Source organism: Salvia splendens, chromosome 17 (genome assembly GCF_004379255.2).
Source record: "Salvia splendens isolate huo1 chromosome 17, SspV2, whole genome shotgun sequence".
Taxonomy (NCBI): domain Eukaryota; kingdom Viridiplantae; phylum Streptophyta; class Magnoliopsida; order Lamiales; family Lamiaceae; genus Salvia; species Salvia splendens.
The window spans coordinates 21,420,279-21,432,926 of record NC_056048.1 but is presented as its reverse complement, the minus strand read 5'-3'; the positions used below and the strand labels follow the sequence as shown (position 1 = coordinate 21,432,926).

The 12,648-nt window shown below is 38.6% G+C and overlaps 1 pseudogene; it reads left to right on the top strand.

Moving 5' to 3' along the window:
* Positions 1-3,593: 3,593 nt before the first annotated feature.
* LOC121774462 lies at positions 3,594-5,618 on the top strand (annotated as a pseudogene).
* Positions 5,619-12,648: the final 7,030 nt, after the last annotated feature.

The window sequence follows — 12,648 nt, the reverse complement described above, 5'->3', positions numbered from 1 at the left end:
TCTTATTGGAATTTGTGATCTATGCAAATTGTGTTAATCAAATTTGCATACGGTATCTTATGTCTTGGTATTGATTTTGCTTAGCATTGGATTATTTGATAGACTAGTGAAATTCATTAAATTTGAATTAGTATGTTACTATCAACTACTTTGCTAATCAATTTGATGCCATGTTTTGTTAAAATTCAATCACCATTATCACCTATACAGTGGCGGATCCAGGAATTTATATTCGGGGGTGCGAGTCATATGATAAATCATTATATAATATACCAAAAATAAAAACTAATACTAAAAGCAATATATTTTGAAATATACAAATTTTAGAGTCATACATTTCAAAATACAAAAATAAACTACATTATATCTAATTTATTTTTCGATGAGTCTCCATTTCTTCAAAACGATTCACTATATCATCATCGGATACTTGTAGAAACACATCTTTCTCAATGAAAGTGACCAAACAATCGTTCAAAGGTTGATCACCCATTCTATTTTTCAACTTATTCTTCACAAACATCATTCCAAAAAACACTCTCTCTACACTTGCAGTGGCAACCGGAAGAATCAAAATTAACTTGATTAGCAAAACCACACGCGAATAAACCACATCTCTTTTTGTTTCAACAAGCTTCACCAAAAGAGAACTAATATCTCGCAAATTCTGAAAGCTTGAATTCAGTTATATACACAATTATTTATCTTCATATCAATCAAAAATTGGTACCGAATTCTGTGAATCAAACATTAATCCTTAAAACTCCTAATTATTTCCACAAAGCTTGAATTTTTTCACATTTTGCCTCTGATTTTCCACCAATCAGTAGTCCACAATTACAATTATTCAGCAAAATCAACTTTAGCCGCTCACACAATTTGTAATAATTTCATATCACCACTGTTGATTGAACGAGATTCACTGTTGATTGAAACAGCACAACTTTATGCATGGGATGTCCACAATGAGTAGTAAATAATGTACAATAAAACCACCTTAAAACAAATTGTCTGATTTGGCAAGACTTTTGAAAGAACAAGAACGTTTCTACATCAAGGTCCCACGTGGGAAACTTGTGCTTTGCACTTGAGAATAATAGACTGCTGCATCAAGATTGTGATTTCCTAAGCTGGAGCATGGCTCGGTTCATGGCCATACACCCTCAGTCGTAGATGCACGCACTCCCCATGGTTTGAAGTGAAATCAAGCCCTAATAACTTCTCAAAATTATTCCCTCTCTTAATTTACCATAATTCCACTTTAACTATTAATTTTTATAAAACGAGTGCACAAAAGTGGACGGACGAGGGAGTAGTACTATTTCAATTGGGACTGGGAAGCAACTAGCAAACAATAACTCTCACTAATTATTGTTTTGAAAGGAAAGATTAAAAAATATTGATCAGTCACCTTTTCTCCAGCTAAATTTAATTAACTCAATCCCACTTTTCCAGCTATTTTTAATACCAGATTAAAGCGATTCCACTTCAGCTAAGATTCTATATTTGTATCATAAAAGCCAATTCGTTTTCAGTGAATTTATATACTTTATTTCAGCTCAAATTTCAGTATATCAAGAAACTACTATTATAGGTAGGTCAGTAGGTGTCTCTAAATTTTGAGTAGGCCACAAAAACATCTCCCACATAAGGTATTCACTATGGATAGCCGCGGTTGGGGGCGGAAGCGGGGGAAGTTATAGTGGAGTTGGTGCGGGCGGACACCGAAATGGGAGCGGTAGGCGGCGAACGGGCTTCAGCCGACTCCGGGGCGGACGCGGAGATAGGCGCGGCACCGGTTGACGATTTTCAATTTTTTTTTTCATTTTAATTCACTTATAAATACACCCACTCCATTCATTATTTTCACACCATTCCAACTCGACATTACTAAAAATTTCTCCCACTACAATTTGTGGTCGGAAATGAACAATTTGTGGAGAGACAGCTGGAATGCTCTGATTCAACAGGTGCAACACCAGGCCGCCCAGGAGGATGCGGCCCGTTTGGCGGAGGAGGCGGAGGAGGCGGAGGATGTGATCCCTCGTGCCATTACTCATCGGCGGACAATCCCACGAGACCACGTCGGTGCGCACCAGCGTCTAATGGATGATTACTTTGTGGATAACCCTCGTTATCCACCCGAGATATTCCGCCGGAGATTCAGAATGTCGCAATGGCCCGTATTCGTGAAGACTGTCCGCCAACCGGTTGGACCGAAGAAACTATATTTTGCGCGCAAACAAGAGAGTGCTAGAAAGGATATTGAGCGGGCTTTTGGTGTCCTCCAATCGCGGTGGGATATTATACGGTATCTGGCACGAGTTTGGCACGAAGATGATGTCGCGAATATTATGTTAGCATGTATCATATTGCATAATATGTTAATAGAAGATGAAGGATTTGCGGCAGAGCGATGGGCGCCGGAAGAGGGCGCAAGTACAAGTCACGGTGTTGCCTCCGCGCCGATCCAGATGGGCGTACCACGGAGCAATGAATATTTGATCCAACGCTTCGCTGATATGCCAGGACCACATCACATATCACACTCCAGGCCGATTTGATTGAAGAAGTGTGGGCACGTAGGGAAGGTGGTGGCGCAGTGTAAACATCTTAGTGATTTGTACAAGATTAAATTTAGTGTGTGATTTTAATTTTAAATTTAATTTAGTGTGTAAATTTAATTTTAATTATAATTTTAATTATAATTCGTATAGTCGTGTTCTTCTAATTACATATAGCCCGATAAATTTATTCATAATTACTTGAAACATTATAAAATGAAAATTAATTATAAAATTTGTGGGCTATTGGAGGTGTCCACTATAATGGCGGAAACAAAATTTTGGGGCTATGGACAACAAAACTGGGGCTATGGACTAAAAATGGGGCGGGGCTATTGGGGATGTCCGCCCTATAGTGGACACTCTAATCATAGAGAGAGATGGGTAGGACAGAAGATGAAGAGATGTTACTTTCAAACGAAAAGTATGTTGAGGGTTGCCCGGGATGTGAGGTTGATAGGAACAAACAAATGCAAACTGGATTACCCCTTAATCAACTTCTCATTCTCTTGTCTTGATTATTGTACTCTCTCCACTCGTATTGTAATCATCTCTCTTCTCATTCCTCTACTTCATTCATACATACTAATCCCAAAGTTTTATTGTTTACAGCTCTCACAATCTCATCTCTCTTCCTCATTGGCCACATCAGCCACCACGTGCAATTGTGGACCAATCAGAGAGCGAGTGCAATGCATGCGTCAGACAAATTCTAAAAACTTTTTTTTTATTTATAATCGAAAATTCCATTTTTTTCTAATTAAATGTATACATACATTGCATACTAGCTACTTTAATTTTTTATTTTCAACATTCCGACGCTTTAATTATGGTATATATATTCTATACCATGGAGGCTCCACTACTCCACATCTACTTATATTTATTTTGGCAGATAAGGGATTTCCACATTGCAAAAACAGAAGAAGATATTGGTTACTATGCTGGCTTTGTTGGTAGGCTAATTAAATACATATTATTCTCAACTATATGTATATATTTCATCAACGATATAATTTCATGAATTAGGTTCTTCATACATGCTTGGAAGAGCCATGACTTCTGCGTTGTGGGGAGTAATTGCTGATAGATATGGTCCAAAACCTGTCATTATAATAGGCTGTGCCACTGTGTTAGTACTACTAAATCATTTTCATTAATTAACTATTGTTAGGTTTATTTATTTTGTCTTCCAAATAATTGAAGAATGTTTATTGCAGGGTTGTTTTCAACACTCTATTTGGGCTTAGTATAAATTATTGGATGGCCATCACAAGTTCACAACCAGGTTTCTCCTTGGAAGTTTGAATGGCTTACTTGGACCAATAAAGGTAACTACTTCTTTTTCCTTTTTCCCCCACGAGCAACTTAACTTATGCACCACTACTATAAAGCAAATGCACAACCACAACAATATAATCTTGTTAAAAAAGTATGCATTTTCTACATATTTATTTGGTTAGCTAGAATTTTCTTATGCTGTATGGAAGTGTCTAGTTTATTCATTATTATTATTTTTTCTATTATGTGTATGATCTCATCCCTTAAATTTGATGATTAAGTGTATGTATGAGGTGCAGGCATATGCATGTGAAACAGTTTCTGAACAATACCAATCTCTTGCATTGTCTGTGGTAAGCCCCTTCATTTTAATTTAATGTTTACTACTCCCTCCATCCACCAATAAACGTCTCATTTTGCCATTTTCGCCAGTCCAGCATTAAATGTCTCATTTGCTATTTTAAGTACTACTTGTGATAATGGACCCCACATTTCACTAACTTTATTCCACTCACATTTCACTATAAAACTAACACTACTATATAAAAGTAGAACTCACATTCCACTAACCTTTTCTACTCACTTTCTACTATTGGCCTTGTATTAGTGGACTGAGGGAGCAGTACTTTACTGTTGTTATAGGTGGACCATAGTTACAACAGGTACAAATTTGTTTTCAAAATCTACAATAAACACATAGGTTTATTTTAAGAATTCTATAATTGAATATGTAGTCCAATTCATTTGTGAAAAATGTAGTTAAATTTTGGTAGGTGAGTGCATCCATCATGTTTTGGAGGAAAGAAAAAAGTGCCTCTTCAAAAACTGGCCACTCATGTCATCCATCGACCATCATTGTGTATTGCATTTTCAACCTTCATGATATGGGCTTACACTGAGGTAAGTTATCAAGCTTCATTGTGTTTTCAGCTGCGCGGTTAACTCCTTCTCTTGCATCAACAGATATTCTTGCTGTGGGCCGAGAGCCCCACAAGAATTGGCAGCCTCGGATACACAACCAAGGATGTTGGAACTGTTCTCACAATCTCAGGCTTAGGCCTTCTCATCTTCCAATCTTCACTCTATCCGATAGTGGAGCGAATCATGGGCCCCGTGTTGGTTTCTCGAGTTCTAGGAGTATGATCTTTGAAACTTGACCATATATATAGTGAACAAACAGACTTATGTACTGAATGTTGAAATCATGTGCAGATGATTTCAATTCCTCTGTTAACAAGTTACCACTACATAGCCATGCTGTCCGGGATCACGCTGGTCATAGTGTTGAATGCCGCGTCTCTACTGAAGAATGTCCTCTCGGCACGTATGAGTGTAGCTATATATATATAACATGTGAATGAGTTAGAGTTGGATTCTGATCGTTGTGTTTGTTGAACTCGAAGCAGATCTCGATTGAGCAGTGGTAATCCTCGATACATTCGTATTCATGCTTAATCTGCATAAAATTGATTTGAAAGATCTAATAAATGTATGTATATGTGACAGGACCAAGACCAGAGAGGAGCAGCAAATGGTGTAGCCATGACTCTCATGTCATTCTTCAAAGCCTTTGGTCCAGCAGGGGGAGGAGCTTTGTGAGTTTCTATTAAATTACAACCAGAAATAAATATATATAGCAGAACGAAATTGTTGGAATTATGGCTCTGGTTGTAGGTGATCAATTATCAATGTATCAAGAGATATTTATAGGATTAGGCCTACGGGTTTTTTTTCAATATTTTAGTTAGGTTTCCATTTATTTACTATGGTTGTTAGAAGTTATGATGAATGTAATTTTGGTAATTTAATGATCGCTATTTATATCAAATTATTTTTTCTAGGAGTATTTATTTAAGCAATACGTGTGTATAGTTTACCAAAGATTTTGTCAAAGATTTTATTTTCTTAAATACTCACGTTATTGTGATCAAGCAATCTTCATTTACTCAATAGGTAAATACAGTCAATACCGTGTCAATGCAGAATACAGTAGACGAGAGATTTTTTTAAATTAAATCTTCTATTGTTTGTTATTTTAATTAATATGTTCTTGAAATATTAAACTACCGATGATGATGAAGGAATGGAAGCGAAATAAATGAGCAATTTTCCATGTAATTCAAACTGATAATGAAACCATTGTAATTCATATTTGATTTCTCCTTCAGTAGAAGCAATGACAAATTAATACTATGATTGAACAAAAATCACGTATTTGTAAGATATTTTACAAAATATGATTTGCTTTATAAAGAGAAAGATATATTTTAGTTTTAAAGTTTTATGAAATACCTCCTCCATTCCAATTAAGTTGAGTCATATTCCTTTTTGGAACTTTTCAATAAAGTTGAATCATTTAATTTCTTTCTTGACAAAAAATACAAAATCTAATCACTCTTATAGCTTTACTCCATAACCTACTTTACTCTCTCTTATCTCTTCTACTTTTTTCCTCACTCCTATTTTATTTTATTAAGTACTACTATCATTTAACTCATTCAAGACAAATTCTTAATATCTGTGTCCAAAAGAAATCACCCAACTTAGTTGAACTGATGAAGTATGACACAAAAGAAAACTTAACGCACAAAATAAAAACTCTTAAAATCACGTGTCATTCCACAAGTATGACATCTTCTATGGGACGCAGGGAATTATATATTGTAATTGGAGTAATAATCTTTTGCGAGATATAAAGACAAAAGGAGGAGAGACAACTACAAAAGGAAAAAAAAAATAAAACACTCCACCGGCAAATGATGTCAACGAGCAAAGACCTTCTTCACGGATTCCAACTCCACAATTCGTCACTATACAAGGCCTACGACAAGTGGCAATGCAGATAGTTTGGGAATACCAAATATTTTGATATATTTTCCTTATATAAACCTCGTAAATATTTTTTTCAGGCAACATAGATCATTAATTTAAATATTTAATAATATTTTAATAGAGTTAAACTAAAATGACAATCCAAATTAAAATAACAACCTAACATCAATGAGAACCCTAAAGCTGCTTCAACCTTAGTCTGCCATGAGGCAGATTTGCTTGTCTATGTATCGCCAATGGCGGATCCAGGAACTGAATATCGTGGAGTCGAATTCGAACTCGAACCAAACAATAAAAATAATAATAAAATAATTTTTTTAATAAAAAAATATTAATTTAATTAGGGCCAATGAGTATTTTTTATATGAGAACGACATACTCCCTCCATCCCATAAAAATATGGGCATATGATATGACACGAGAATTAAGAAAAAATTGATAAAGTAAGAAAGATAAACAGAATAGTAGTTAAAGTATTGCTAGTGGATAGTGAGATCTCATTATTATTAGTGTTTTAATAGTGATATAAGTGGTAAATAACTTGATATATATGAGTAGCAAATTGGGATAACTTTCTATAAATGAAAATGCCCATATTTTTATAGGAAGAACGAAAAATGAAAAGTGCATATATTTTTATGGGATGGAGTGAGTATAGTTTTTTTTTACCAAAATTTAGAAATTATAAAAACAATGTTTGAAATGTTAAATTATATGACTAAATTTTTTAAAAAATCAAAAAATGATACTGATATTATCGTCATTAAATTCAAGTAATGTGCTAAGTTTTAATAAGATAATTTATCAAAATATAATATACAAATTATTCAAAATCTTATTTGGCTAAAATAGATTGCTATACTTGAAATAAACAAATAAAGAATAAATTCTGACACTAATTTAAAATTAGAATTAATTATCTATAATAGAAAGTGATGCCAGCTAAGCTATTTAAATTTACCAAGTAAATGGAGTACATGGAAGAAAAGAAAATTAAATGGTGCGGATGTCCCGGCGGTGGTGCGGATGTCTCGGCGGACATTCTCGAAAACATCCCAAAAACACCTCCTACCACGTCATACGAACTTCCCACTGCGGATGCCATGTCATACGGACATCCCACTGCACAGTGGCAGACATCCCCAAGGACATCCCGACGGACTTCTCACATTAATAAAAATTCACAAATTCACAAATTAAACAATTTACGGATTTAAAAAATTTACGGAATTAAAAATTCGAAACGAATACGGAATAAAAATTTCATTAATTAAAAAAAAGAAAAGTACATTACACCAAAATAAAAAAAAATACATTTCGACAATTAAAAACTCCATCAACGACGACCCCTCCGCTGCTATACTTCTTCAATTATATTGTTCTGGAGTCGAACATGGGCTTGTTTTTGGCGCATATCGGCGAATGCACGAACTCGATCGACATCATCATGGGGTATCCCCATGCGTACATTGCCAGTGGTCACGCCGTGGCTTGGACTAGCAGCATCAGCATCATCATTGGCCCAATCAGTCAGCGCTGGACCTTCATCTTCGACAATCATGTTGTGCATGATAATACATGTGTACATAATGTCGGCGATGTTGTCAACATACCACAGCCGTGATGGACCCTTCACTGCCGCCCATCGAGACTGGAGTACACCAAATGCCCGTTCCACATCCTTGCGCGCTGCCTCCTGACGTTGCGCAAAGTATATCTTCTTTTCATCCGTTGGGCATCTGATTGTGTTCACAAAGACGGGCCACATCGGGTATATCCCATCCGCCAAATAATAGCCCATATTGTGATGGTTGCCGTTGGCGACGAAATTGACGGTCGGACCGATGCCCATGCACTGGTCGTTGAAAAGGGGCGACGACTGGAGGACGTTGATGTCATTATTAGACCCAGCTACTCCAAAATAGGCATGCCAAATCCACAGCCGGTAGTCAGCTACCGCTTCAAGGATCATCGTGGGATTCTTGGCCTTGAAACCAGTAGTGTACATCCCTTTCCAGGCAGCGGGCAGTTCTTCCATTCCCAGTGCATACAATCTATGCTGCCTAACATTCCCCGAAACCCGTGCTGATTCCCGTGCATATCCAGCAGAGCCTGACAATCTTAGGGGGTAGGCTTCCGAAGATACCTATCCCCGAATATCTCCCTAACGCCCTGACAAAAATACTTCAGGCACTCGCGGGCAGTCGTCTCGCCGATGTGGAGGTACTCGTCGAACATATCGGCCGCGCCTCCGTATGCCAACTGCCTGATTGCGGCAGTGCACTTCTGAATCGGCGTGTGGCCGGGTTTACCAGCCGCATCCTCCCGCGATACGCAGAAAGAGCTGACGATGCATCCTAAAACGTCGCCGGAACATGTTCTCCCCATATCGTGGCTCCGGAGCGAAGTAATCCTCGTACAACCGACGGTGTGCAGCGAGGTGGTCCCGGGGTACTATAGATCGACGATGGATGGGTCGAGGTACCGCCGGCTCCAAGGCCGCTTGTTCCTCCCTATCCGCTGCCTCCCGCACACGTGCATGAATCAGTCGCATCATGTGTTCATAATGCCCACCACTACCACTACCAGCCATTACGGATATATAAAAGAAATTTAGAGATAGAGAAACTTGTTAAAACAAGTGGTGCGAATGAAATGAAGTTCAATGAGCCGTATATATAGACTTTTAAACAAAAAAATTTAAAAATCTGGACGTCTGCAAGGACGTCCGTTGTGTCTCCGCAATGGCGGACGTCCGCGGAACTCCGGTGTCCGTAGCGGACGTCCGTATCCGTCGCGACCTTGTTGACGAGCATAAACTGAAAAAAGCTTCTTCTTCCCCTCTCTTCATTCACGGTGGCTACATCCACTGTGCCACCTCCATATTCCAGACGTAGTCACTGTCTCACCTCTCATCTCTTGCTCAGTCTCGTGGTCATCTCTCTCTGCGTGGAATAGGGGCGGATTCATAGATGCCATAGGGTCGAAGGCAGCTTTCCGGTGGCACTCCGGGGGCAGTGGTGGGGTCGGCCGACCCCACCTGGATCCGCCGCTGTGTATCGCAGATTGCTTGATTATCTCGATGATAAAAACCTCGACATTGAGGGGGTAATTCCTTTATTGTTCTAGAGTATAATTAACGTTCCATAAGTGTACTAGACTTTTTTTTTGTTCCTGCTTTGGGAGAGACGCATAAGGGTCATGCGTCTCCCTTTAATGAAATGCATGACGGAGATGCGTTTTACAGAAAGACGCATGACTCTTTCAATTTTTCATTTTATTTTAAAGACGCATGAAGGTCATGCGTCTTAGGGAGAGACGCATCTCCATCATGCGTCGCTTTTTTTATTTTATTTTATAGATGACGCATGACCGTCATGCGTCTTAGGGAGAGACGCATGAGGCTCATGCGTCTTTATGTTAAACAAAACAGATCTGAGGCGAGTCAGTAGCTCACATTCTGCGTGAGAGAAAGAGGCAGCCGCGAACTCAGGCGATTTCTTGGCGATTCCGGTGATTTCCCGTCATATTTCGGTAAGTTTCCTTCAATCTTTCAACATTCCTCCCTTATTTGTTGTTTATTTGCATATTATTAGGGTTTCTAATAAATTTATCTTAAACTTACAAAATTAGGTTTTATAGAAAAAAATTGTCTCTAAATTGGTTTGTATATATTTTTGCAGAAATCATGCAAGTATTTGTGAGTTTATATTGGGGTGGTAGAATAGTTCAACTTCCTCAAGTGGGTATTTGTTATGATCCTCCTCGTGCGAGAGCCTCCATCGTATTGAATTCGTGTGTTTCATTCTCTGAATTAGTTGCAATGATATGTGCTAAGATAAGAATAGATTCATATCAACACTCCTTCGAAATATCATGGAGGCACTGTCTCTTTGGTACCGGTACTAGTTATATATGTACTAGGGTTGACAGTGATGAAAGTGTGATGTTTATGTTCAATGAGGCTCTAAATTCTACTCGTCATATTAAATTATTTGTTGAGTATTCGTCTGTTGGAAATTTAGAAATCCCACCAGTTGTTGATTATGGTGTTGGATCATCTGCGAGGGCTGAACATATGAGCTTTGATTGTGGTATGAATGAGCAAGTAGATATTGCAGATGCAGCTGATGTTGGAATGAATAATCAAGTGAATGTGCAAAGAGCATATTGCTGTTGATGTTGTACGAAGAGACCTTGATCCACCATTGTCGTCATCATCATCTTATGCTATTTTAAGTGATGATTCTCCAGATGATGTTTCTAGTGATGAGGAGATAGTGTGTAAACCCGTCGTGCAAGGTGAACAACCACTTCCAGAATACGTTCACAATGGGTTGAAATATTTTCGCAGACTACCGAGTGGTCCTTCTGAGGTACCTGATGTTGGCAATGAACACAGTACTATGTACTGGGATGAAGAGCACCCGTATCGGATTAATGCGGGAACAAATTTTGATAGCAAGATGCATGTGAAGACTGCTATTACTATGTGGAGTCTGAGGCAACACTAACAATTTCAGGTGGTTGAGAGCAAATTAAGAAGGTGGCATGCCGTATGCAAATATCCAGCAGGGAGGACAGAAGATGGGGTAGCTATTATCAGCAAGACCGACGCTGAAAAAGTGAATGAATGTTCGTGGGAAGTCTCTGTTACACAAAGGGCCCATGATGATATGTGGGAAATTAGGAAATGGGTGGGATGCCATAGTTGCGAGGGCCATCGTAATGATAGAGGACATGCTAACTTTTCATCATCAATGATTGCTTTGTGTATTCGCCATCAATTGCTAAAAAAATGCCGAGTACAAAGCCGCAGCCGTAAGAAATTTTGTTCATGACAGATTTCATGTGGTAGTCAGTTATAAGAAGGCATGATATACACAGAGAATGACTATAGAGATTGTATTTGGTGGATGGGAGGAGTCATTTAGGGATTTGCCAAGCTACATGCTTGAACTGCAGTCAAGGAATCCAGGCACAATTGTTGAGTGGAGGCACAATGAGTTGTTGAGCCAGGGACGTAATAAACTCTTCTACTACGTTTTCTGGGCACTTGGGCCTGCTATACATGCTTTCCAAGAGTGCCGACCAGTTTTAACAATAGACGGGACTCACATTTGAGGAAGATTTAAATGTAAGTTGCTTGTTGTGTTGATGCTAACAAGAAATGTCTGTCTATTGCATATGCTGTTGTTGATGAAGAAACTGGCGACAGTTGGGAGTGGTTTTTGGATCATGTAAGAATTCATGTGGTGAAATACCAAAGGGAGGTGTGCATCATTTCGGATAGGCATAAAGGAATCCTTAAGGCTATGCGTTCTGATGAATAGAAAAAGCCGCTGATATGTCACCACAAATTTTGTTTGATCCATTTGAGGAAAAATATCTTAACGAAACTTAAGGGTAAGGGCTCTAATGTGAAAGGCATGGTATGGGCATTGGGTGTCACAACTCAGGTGCGTAAATACATGAGAAGACGACGTGCACTACGGGAGGAAAGTCTTGTTGCGATACAAGAGCTCAACAAAGCTAAAAAAGAAAACTGGTCTCTTTGTTACGATGATGAACTGAGATGGGGGTGACCTCAACAAACATGTTAGAGAGCTACGACAAAGTGTTGAAAGGTATAAGAGAGTTGTCAATTAGAGCTTTGGTTGATCTGACTTTTTGGAGAACAGTGCAATGGTGGGCAGATAGAAAGGCAGAAATACAACATACCGAAGGTCGGTTAACCCCGTGGGCGAGGGACAAACTTGCTGCGATGCGAAGGGGAAAATACATTACTGTTCAGTACTTGACTGAGAACTAGGCCATTACCAAATTCTAAGTCGCCCACGTTTAGAAATGGACACACAAAGGGCAATAACAGACAAGATGTCGAGTTTTTGGATTCAAAGTGCACTTGTGGGAAGCGACAGATGTGGAGAGTTCCTTGTTCACATGCTTGCGCCGTTGTTAGAGATAGAGG